Source organism: Schistocerca cancellata, chromosome 7 (assembly GCF_023864275.1).
Source record: "Schistocerca cancellata isolate TAMUIC-IGC-003103 chromosome 7, iqSchCanc2.1, whole genome shotgun sequence".
In the NCBI taxonomy this organism is placed as follows: Eukaryota; Metazoa; Arthropoda; class Insecta; order Orthoptera; family Acrididae; genus Schistocerca; species Schistocerca cancellata.
This window is the reverse complement of record NC_064632.1, coordinates 409,892,446-409,901,948: the sequence shown is the minus strand read 5'-3', so window position 1 is coordinate 409,901,948 and position 9,503 is coordinate 409,892,446.

The window sequence follows — 9,503 nt, the reverse complement described above, 5'->3', positions numbered from 1 at the left end:
ACATGGCTACACTCCATACAAATACTTTCAGAAATGACTTCCTGACACTTAAATCTATACTCGATGTTAACAAATTTCTCTTCTTCAGAAACGCTTTCCTTGCCATTGCCAGTCTACATTTTATATCCTCTCTACTTCGACCATCATCAGTTATTTTGCTCCCCAAATAGCAAAACTCCTTTACTACTTTCAGTTTCTCATTTCCTAATCTAATACCCTCAACATCACCCGACTTAATTCGATTACATTCCATTATCCTCGTTTTGCTTTTGTTGATGTTCATCTTATATCCTCCCTTCAAGACACCATCCATTCAGTTCAACTGCTCTTCCAAGTGCTTTACTGTCTCTGACATAATTACAATGTCATCGGCGAACCTCAAAGTTTTTATTTCTTCTCCATGGATTTTAATACCTACTCCGAATTTTTCTTTTGTTTCCTTTACTGCTTGCTCAATATACAGAATGAATAACATCGGGGAGAGGCTACAACCCTGTCTCACCCCCTTCCCAACCTCTGCTTCCCTTTCATACCCCTCGACTCTTATAACTGCCATCTGATTTCTGTACAAATTGTAAATAGCCTTTCGCTCCCTGTATTTTACCCCTGCCACCTTTAGAATTTGAAAGAGAGTATTCCAGTCAACATTGTCAAAAGCTTTCTCCAAGTCTACAAATGCTAGAAACGTAGGTTTGCCTTTCCTTAATCTTTCTTCTAAGATAAGTCGTAAGGTCAGTATTGCCTCACGTGTTCCAGTATTTCTACGGAATCCAAACTGATCTTCCCCGCGGTCGGCTTCTACTAGTTTTTCCATTCGTCTGTAAAGAATTCGTGTTAGTATTTTGCAGCTGTGGCTTGTTAAACTGATTGTTCGGTAATTTTCACATCTGTCAACACCTGCTTTCTTTGGGATTGGAATTATTATATTCTTCTTGAAGTCTGAGGGTATTTCGCCTGTTTCATACATCTTGCTCACCAGATGGTAGAGTTTAGAAGTATTAAATATGTATTTCATTGTTATCAGTCATACTCCGAACAAATAGGATTACAAAAATACAGCTTGAATATCTAGATTAGGCAGAAAAAAGAATTAGATATGTTAGGAATGATACTTGCACCAAAGCAAGCAGAGCTGTTGAAACTTGCTACGTCTCGAAGTACATCTTATTAACAGTTCTAGACTATCCCGACAAGCAGGGAACCCCCGTGCTGTATTTCCTTCTTCAACCGGCCGTGGCTCAAGGGAGAGAGCGTTCCTCAGTAGTGAAAGCGTGGCGTTGTCACCCACACCACACGTCTCGCCAGGTGAAACATCGCACGAACGGCTGTTCGATAAGGAGACGCGTCGTGTTGCAATCTGCGTGATTCAAACGCTGCGTATCAGCAAAGGTATCTCCAGTGTGACATCTGAGTTAGAGAATGTCGCCTTCCTGTGAAAGAGGACTCAGTGTGCTTCACGTGTGTGCAGTGACATTTCTCTGGGCTGGAAGACCTACGGTAAGAGCGTTTCAAACCAACAAAAGATACACATGCTTAGTAAATATTCATGACAACTGTCACATACGGTTGCTTTTAAATCCTATACTAGCAACAGAAGAACCTTAAACATGTTAATGTATGTCACAACAAATTTCTTACTGAAAGTATTAAATAAAACCAGTAAGAATTTTTACGTTAAAGATTGACAATCTTCGAAGTCAAGATCACAAATAAATTTTTACTTTGATTGCTAGTTTCAGCGACACAAGAGCCATCTCCAGGTCATTAAAATATTCTCTATTAGCATAATTGCCATAACGGTTCAACACATCGTTCAAATCTTTTTTTTTAAATGACAACATCCATACAGAGCATATAAGTAAACCAAACACTTATCAAATAAAAAGAAATTTTTTAAAGTAAAAACTTTTCTACATCTACATCTACATATATACTCCGCTAGCCACCAAGCGGTGTGTGGCGGAGGGCACAATTCGCGCCAAAGTCATATTCCCTCTCCCCCCCCCCCCCTCCTCCTGTTCCACTCGCGGATCGCGCGAGGGAAAAACGACTGTCTTAACGCCTCAGTACGAGCTCTTCTTTCCCTTATCTTTGAATGATGATCACTACGTGATTTCAAAGTTGGTGGTAATAATATATGCTCTACATCCTCGGCGAAGATTGGATTTCGGAATTTAGTGAGCAGTCCCTTCTGTTTAGCGCGTCGTCTATCTGCAAGTGTGTCCCACTTCAAACTTTCTATGACATTTGTAGCGCTCCCGCGATGGCTAAATGTACCAGTCACGAATCTTGCCGCTCTTCTTTGGACCTTCTCAATCTCTTGAATCAGACCCAACTGGTAAGGGTCCCATACAGACAAACAATACTCTAAGACTGGACGAACTAACCTATTGTAAGCTATTTCCTTTGTTGAAGGACTGCATCGCTTCAGGATTCTACCAATAAACCGCAATCTAGAGTTCGCCTTACTCGTTACTTGTGTAATCTGATCATTCCATCTGAAATCATTTCGAATAGTCACACCCAGATACTTGACTGATGTTGCCGCTTCCAAAGACTGACCATTTATTTTGTATTCATACATTAATGGGGATTTTCGCCTTTTTTTAGGCAGTAGGTTACACTTACTAATATTGAGAGATAACTGCCAGTCATTACACCACGCATTTATTTTCTGCAAATCCTCATTGATTTTGTTCACAACTTTCGCGTGATACTACTTTCCTGTAGACTACAGCATCAAGGTGGGAATTTAAGGAGATGGGACCTGGATAAGCTGAAAAAACCAGAGGTTGTACAGAGTTTCAGGGAGAGCATAAGAGAACAATTGACAGGAATGGGAAAAAGAAGTACAGTAGAAGAAGAATGGGTAGCTCTGAGGGATGAAGTAGTGAAGACAGCAGAGGATCAAGTAAGTAAAAAGACGAGGGTTAGTAGAACTCCTTGAGTAACACAAGAAATATTGAACTTAATTGATAAAAGGAGAAAATATAAAAATGCAGTTAATGAAGCAGGCAAAAAGGAATACAGACGTCTCAAAAATGAGATCGACAGGAAGTGCAAAATGGCTAAGCAGGGATGGCTAGAGGAAAAATGTAAGGATGTAGAGGCTTATCTCACTAGGGATAAGATAGATACTGCCTACAGGAAAATTAAAGAGACCTTTAGAGACAAGAGAACCACTTGTATGAATATCAAGAGCTCAGATGGAAACCCAGTTCTAAGCAAAGAAGGTAAAGCAGAAAGGTGGAAGGAGTATATAGAGGGTCTATACAAGGGCGATGTACTTGAGGACAATATTATGGAAATGGAAGAGGATGAAGCTGAAGATGAAATGGGAGATACGATACTGCGTGAAGAGTTTGACAGAGCAGTGAAAGACCTGAGTCGAAACAAGGCCCCAGGAGTAGACAACATTCCATTAGAACTACTGACGGCCTTGGGAGAGCCAGTCCTGACAAAAGTCTACCATCTGGTGAGCAAGATGTATGAGACAGGCGAAATACGCACAGACTTCAAGAAGAATGTAATAATTCCAATCCCAAAGAAAGCAGGTGTTGACAGATGTGAAAATGACCGAGCTATAAGTTTAATAAGTCACAGCTGCAAAATACTAACGCTAATTCTTTACAGACGAATGGAAGAACTGGTAGAAGCCGACCTCGGGGAAGATCAGTTTGGATTCCGTAGAAATGTTGGAACACGTGAGGCAATACTGACCTTACGACTTATCTTAGAAGAAAGATTAAGGAAAGGCAAACCTACGTTTCTAACATTTGTAGACTTTGAGAAAGCTTTTGACAATGTTGACTGGAATACTCTCTTTCAAATTCTAAAGGTGGCAGGGGTAAAATACAGGGAGCGAAAGGCTATTTACAATTTGTACAGAAACCAGATGGCAGTTATAAGAGTCGAGGGGCATGAAAGGGAAGCAGTGGTTGGGAAGGGAGTGAGACAAAGTTGTAGCCTCTCCCCGATGTTATTCAATCTGTATATTGATCAAGCAGTAAAGGAAACAAATGAAAAATTCGGAGTAGGTATTAAAATCCATGGGGAAGAAATAAAAACTTTGAGGTTCGCCGAAGACATTGTAATTCTATCAGAGACAGCAAAGGACTTGGAAGTGCACTTGAACGGAATGGACAGTGTCTTGAAAGGAGGATATAAGATGAACATCAACAAAAGCAAAACGAAGTCGAAGTAGAGAAGATATAACATGTAAACTGGCAATGGCAAGGAAAGCGTTTCTGAAGAAGAGAAATTTGTTAACATCGAGTATAGATTTAAGTGTCAGGAAGTCGTTTCTGAAAGTATTTGTATGGAGTGTAGCCATGTATGGAAGTGAAACATGGACGATAAATAGTTTGGACAAGAAGAGAATAGAAGCTTTCGAAATGTGGTGCTACAGAAGAATGCTGAAGATTAGATGGGTAGATCACATAACTAATGATGAAGTGTTGAATACAATTGGGGAGAAGAGGAGTATGTGGCACAACTTGACAAAAAGAAGGGACCGGTTAATAGGACATGTTCTGAGGCATCAAGGGATCACAAATTTAGCATTGGAGGGCAGCGTGGAGGGTAAAAATCGTAGAGGGAGACCAAGAGATGAATACACTAAGCAGATTCAGAAGGATGTGCGTTGCAGTAAGTACTGGGAGATGATGAAGCTTGCACAGGATAGGGTAGCATGGAGAGCAGCATCAAACCAGTCTCAGGACTGATGACCACAACAACAACAACAGCAGCAGCATCGGCAAACAGTCTAAGGCCGCTGTCAATACCATCAACCAGACCGTTTATGTAAATCGTAAAAAGCAGAGGACCTATTACGCTGCCCTGGGGCACACATGAAATTACTCTTGTTTCTGTTGAAGTTACCCCGTTGAGGACGACATACTGCTCCCTGTCTGTTAGAAAACTTTCTATCCAACCACATATGCCATTGGATAGACCGTAAGCGCGCACTTTTTGTAGCAAGCGACAGTGCGGAACTGAGTCGAACGCCTTTCGAAAGTCGAGAAATATGCCATCAACCTGGGAGCCGGTATCTAGAGCTTGTTGTATATCATGCACAAAGAGGGCCAGCTGTGTCTCGCATGACCGCTGTTTCCTAAAACTGTGCCGGTTTCTGCAGATGAGCTTCTCAGAGTCTAGAAAGGTCATTATGTCTTAACACAAAATATGTTCCATGATTCTACACTGCAGTCCGGAACCGCGGGACTTCTACGGTCGCAGGTTCGAATCCTGCCTCGGGCATGGATGTGTGTGATGTCCTTAGGTTAGTTAGGTTTAAGTAGTTCTAAGTTCTAGGGGACTGATAACCTAAGATGTTAAGTCCCATAGTGCTCAGAGCCATTTGAACCATTTGAACCATGATTCTACAACAAATCGATGTCAGTGAAATTGGCCGGTAATTATGTGCATCCGATTTTCTACCCTTTTTATAGATTGCTATGACATGGGCCTTCTTCCAGTCCCGTGGAACTTTCCGCTGTTCCAATGATCTCTGATTGATGACGGATAAGAATGGTGCTACCTATTGGCAAGTTAATGCCTAGTCCGCAATTTTCCTATCACAATTAAATTCGATAACTAGTTTCGGCTGCTCTCTCGCAACGATCTTAAGATCGTTCAAAATATGAAAAGGCGGTGAATAAGCATATCGTTAGCTGTAGTCATGCAACAACATGCATTCATAAGTACCAAAACAATAACAGTACGTAGTTGAAAATGTCACCGCGAGAAAGCCGGGTTGTAGACGGTAATTTCGCAGGTTGACGGTCACGTAGGAAATAGTCCAGTTGCATGCCCTTACACATCCTCCAGACATTCGCTACCCTTCCCCCCCCCCCCCCCCTCCTTCTGGGGTCCACATTTCTGGGGCTCTGAAGAAAGACATTCACGGCGCCGTCGATTTGCTTCCGACGCAGAGGTGCCCGCCTGGGTACAGTCATGGATCCAAAGACAAATGCAAATGTTTATCCATGAATTAATAATGAATATCTCACAGCGGAGTAATGAATTAATAATGAATATCTCACAGCGGAATAATTGTATTAACAGTTGTGGTGATTACTTTTGAAATAATAAACAATTACCTTGTTTTTTTTTATCTGTCTCGCATTCATTTGACTGCCCTTACGTGATAACACGATTGCAGAACAATCGCTGGAAGCAGTCACACACATAGGAGTCGTCAGGAAATGTAGTCCACCCACAAAGGAGGTAGCTTACACGCAACGGTTCGGCAAAATTTGAATATCATTTAATATATGCAAATCTTCCAGTCCGGATTGTATACCAATTAGATCATACAAAATTGATCGTCGGTAAAGTAGATGCCAGACTGAGATTCATTAGAAGAATCCTAAAGAAATGGTTCAAATGGCTCTGAGCACTATGGGACTTAACTACTGAGGTCATCAGTCCCCTAGAACTTAGAACTACTTAAACCTAACTAACCTAAGGCCATCACACACATCCATGCCCGAGGCAGGATTTGAACGTGCGACCGTAGCGGCCGCGCGTTTTCCAGACTGTAGCGCCTAGAAACGCTCGGCCACTTCGGCCGGCCCCTAAAGAAATGCAATCCGAAAACAAAGGAAGTAGGTTACAGTACACATGTTCACCCACTGCTTGAATATTGCTCAGCAGTGTGGGATCCGTACCAGATAGGGTTAATAGAAGAGATAGAGAAGATCCAACGGGGAGCAGCGCGCTTCGTTACAGGATCATTTAGTAATCGCGAAGCGTTACGGAGATGATAGATAAACTCCAGGGGAAAACTTTGCAGGAGAGACGCTCAGTAGCTCGGTACGGACTTTTGTTAAAGTTTCGAGAACATACCTACCCCGAGGAGTCAAGAAGTATATTGCTCCCTCCTACGTATCTCTCGCGAAGAGACCATGAGGATAAAATCAGAGACATTAGAGCCCACACAGAGGCATACCGACAATCTTTCTTTCCACGACCAATACGAGACTGGAAATGAAGGGAGAACCGATAGAAGTACTCAAAGTACCCTCCGCCACACACCGTCAGGTGGCTTGCGGAGTATTGATGTAGATGTAGATTCCTTTCAGAGTATGCTGATATAATAGCTCCATGCTTAGTAATCATACACAGACGCTCGTTCAACGAAAGATGCCTAGCTGAAGACTGGAAATAGACGAAACAGGAGTAATCAATTGAATTACAGACTCATAGCACTGACGTAATTTGCAGTAGAATTTTAGAATATGTACTGATTTCGAACATGATCAATTATCCCGAAGAAAACGATCAATTGCCATATAGAACGGATTCAGAAAGTATCATTCCTGTATAGCACAACCAGCTCTTTATCCACATGAAGTAATGAGTGCTACTGACAGGGGATCTCAGATTGATTCCATATTTCTAGATTTCCAGAAGGCTTTCGATACGGACCCTCACAAGCGGCTTCTAATCAAATTGCGTGCCTGTGGAGTGTCTTCTCAGTTGTGTGACTGAATTCGTGATTTCCTTCCAGGAAGGTCACAGTTGGTAGTAATTGATGGAAAGTCATCGAGTAAAACATAAGTGATATCTTGCGTCCCCAAAGAAGTGTTATAGGGCCTAGCGGAGAAGCCTGATGGTGCTCAAGTATTTATTTATAACTGTGCGTCCACGCCCGTACCAAGCATCGTCTGGCCTTACGCTTAATGTTTATGACGCCATATCTTCTGAACTATGTGTTGTACAATTACATAATATTTTACGTACATTCAGCAACATATGTGTATACTGTCTGCGAAATTTGTTGCTCGTAGGGTTAGTAGCAGAGAAGTAATAAATTTAAATGTCATGCATGGTGCTGCAGTTTTTCACGCAGCTCATTGTTTGTGAAGACATATCTCCTGAACTATGTGTTGTACAATGATACATTCAGTGACAGATGTGTATACTGTATGTACAATGTGTGCGAATACAGTTAGTAGTTAAGAAGTATTAAATAATAACATCCACCTACGATGTTCTTTGGCTGCATGAACAGCGAGAAAGTACTAATCGATACACTTCTTTTTTTTTTTTTTTTTCAACATTCTGCAGGGGTTGTCCGCGTCAGCGAGAAGAATTTTTATGAAAGTTTTAAATTATGTGTAAAGTTAGTTGCAAGTCGCTAAGTGCTCTCATTTTCAAATATTGGATGAATGAAATCTGGGAATACACGGTCGCGAGCTACGAATCTATTTCACCCTCATCCACATCGCTTCGACAGGCAGGTGGTTCTTATCCCCCATAGAGATTGTTCTGTGACACTGAGGTATATGCGTAACAAGTGTGGTTGAAATCGGTTAAGTGGTTTAGTAGGAGATGTGGAAAACACACACACACACACACACACACACACACACCACACACACACACAAGCGCGAGCGCACACACACACACACACACACACACACACACACACACACACAAAGCGCGAGCGCACACACACACACACACGCATAAGTACGCACGAACACAGCCGTTTTTATAATACATTTGGATTTAGAAGTCAGTCAGCCACATAAGATTTTTTTTGCAGATGATGCTGTCATTTACCGTCTCGTAAAGTCGTCAGATGATCAAAATCATTTGCAAAATAATTTAGACAAGGTACCTGTATGGCGCTAAAAGTGGTATTCGAATCCTAAATAATGAAAAGCTGACGTCATCCTCATGACTACTACAAGAAATTTGTTAAATTTGGGTTGCGCTATAGATCACATTCATGTAAAGCTTGTAAATTTAACTAAAAACCTAGGGATAAGAGTTAAGAACAATTTATAATCGAATGGTCACTTGGATAATGTTGTGGGGACTAGGTTTTATTGACAGAACTCTTAGAAGATTCAACAAATCCACTATAAGAGATTCTCTACGCTAGGCTTGTCCGTCCTCAGCTAGAGTTTGACTGTGCGGTATGGTATCCTTACCAGATAGGACTGACTGAGGATATCGAAACAGTTCAAAGAAAGGCAGCTCGTTTTGTTCTATCGCGAAACAAAGGAGAGAGTGTCACGGACATGATACGCGAATTGGGGTGCCAGTCATTACAACAAATGCGTTATTCGTTGCGGCGAGATCTTTTCACGAAATGTCAATTACTAGCTTTCTCCTACTAAAGGTAAAACATTTTGTTCATGCCTACCTGCGTTGGGAGAAATGATCATTGTAATGAAATAAGGGAAATCAGTGGTCGCACGGAAAGGTTTGAGTTCCTTTATCCCGCGCGCTGTTCGAGAGCGAAACGGTAAAGACGTGGTGTCAAAGTGTCTGTATTTATTGTAGAACCCCTTCATCTCTACCGCATTATTTTTTTTTTTATAAGCTCTTATTTTTCAGACGAATGTGGCAGGACTACCGATTGCTTATGGCGTCGTATCGTTTAAGTACTGTAATCCTAAAAATTAGAACCTGCAGACTGATTTCTACGAAATCCGAACTAACCACAATTTGCCATCACACTTGTGATGTGTTTTACCCGAGCCAAA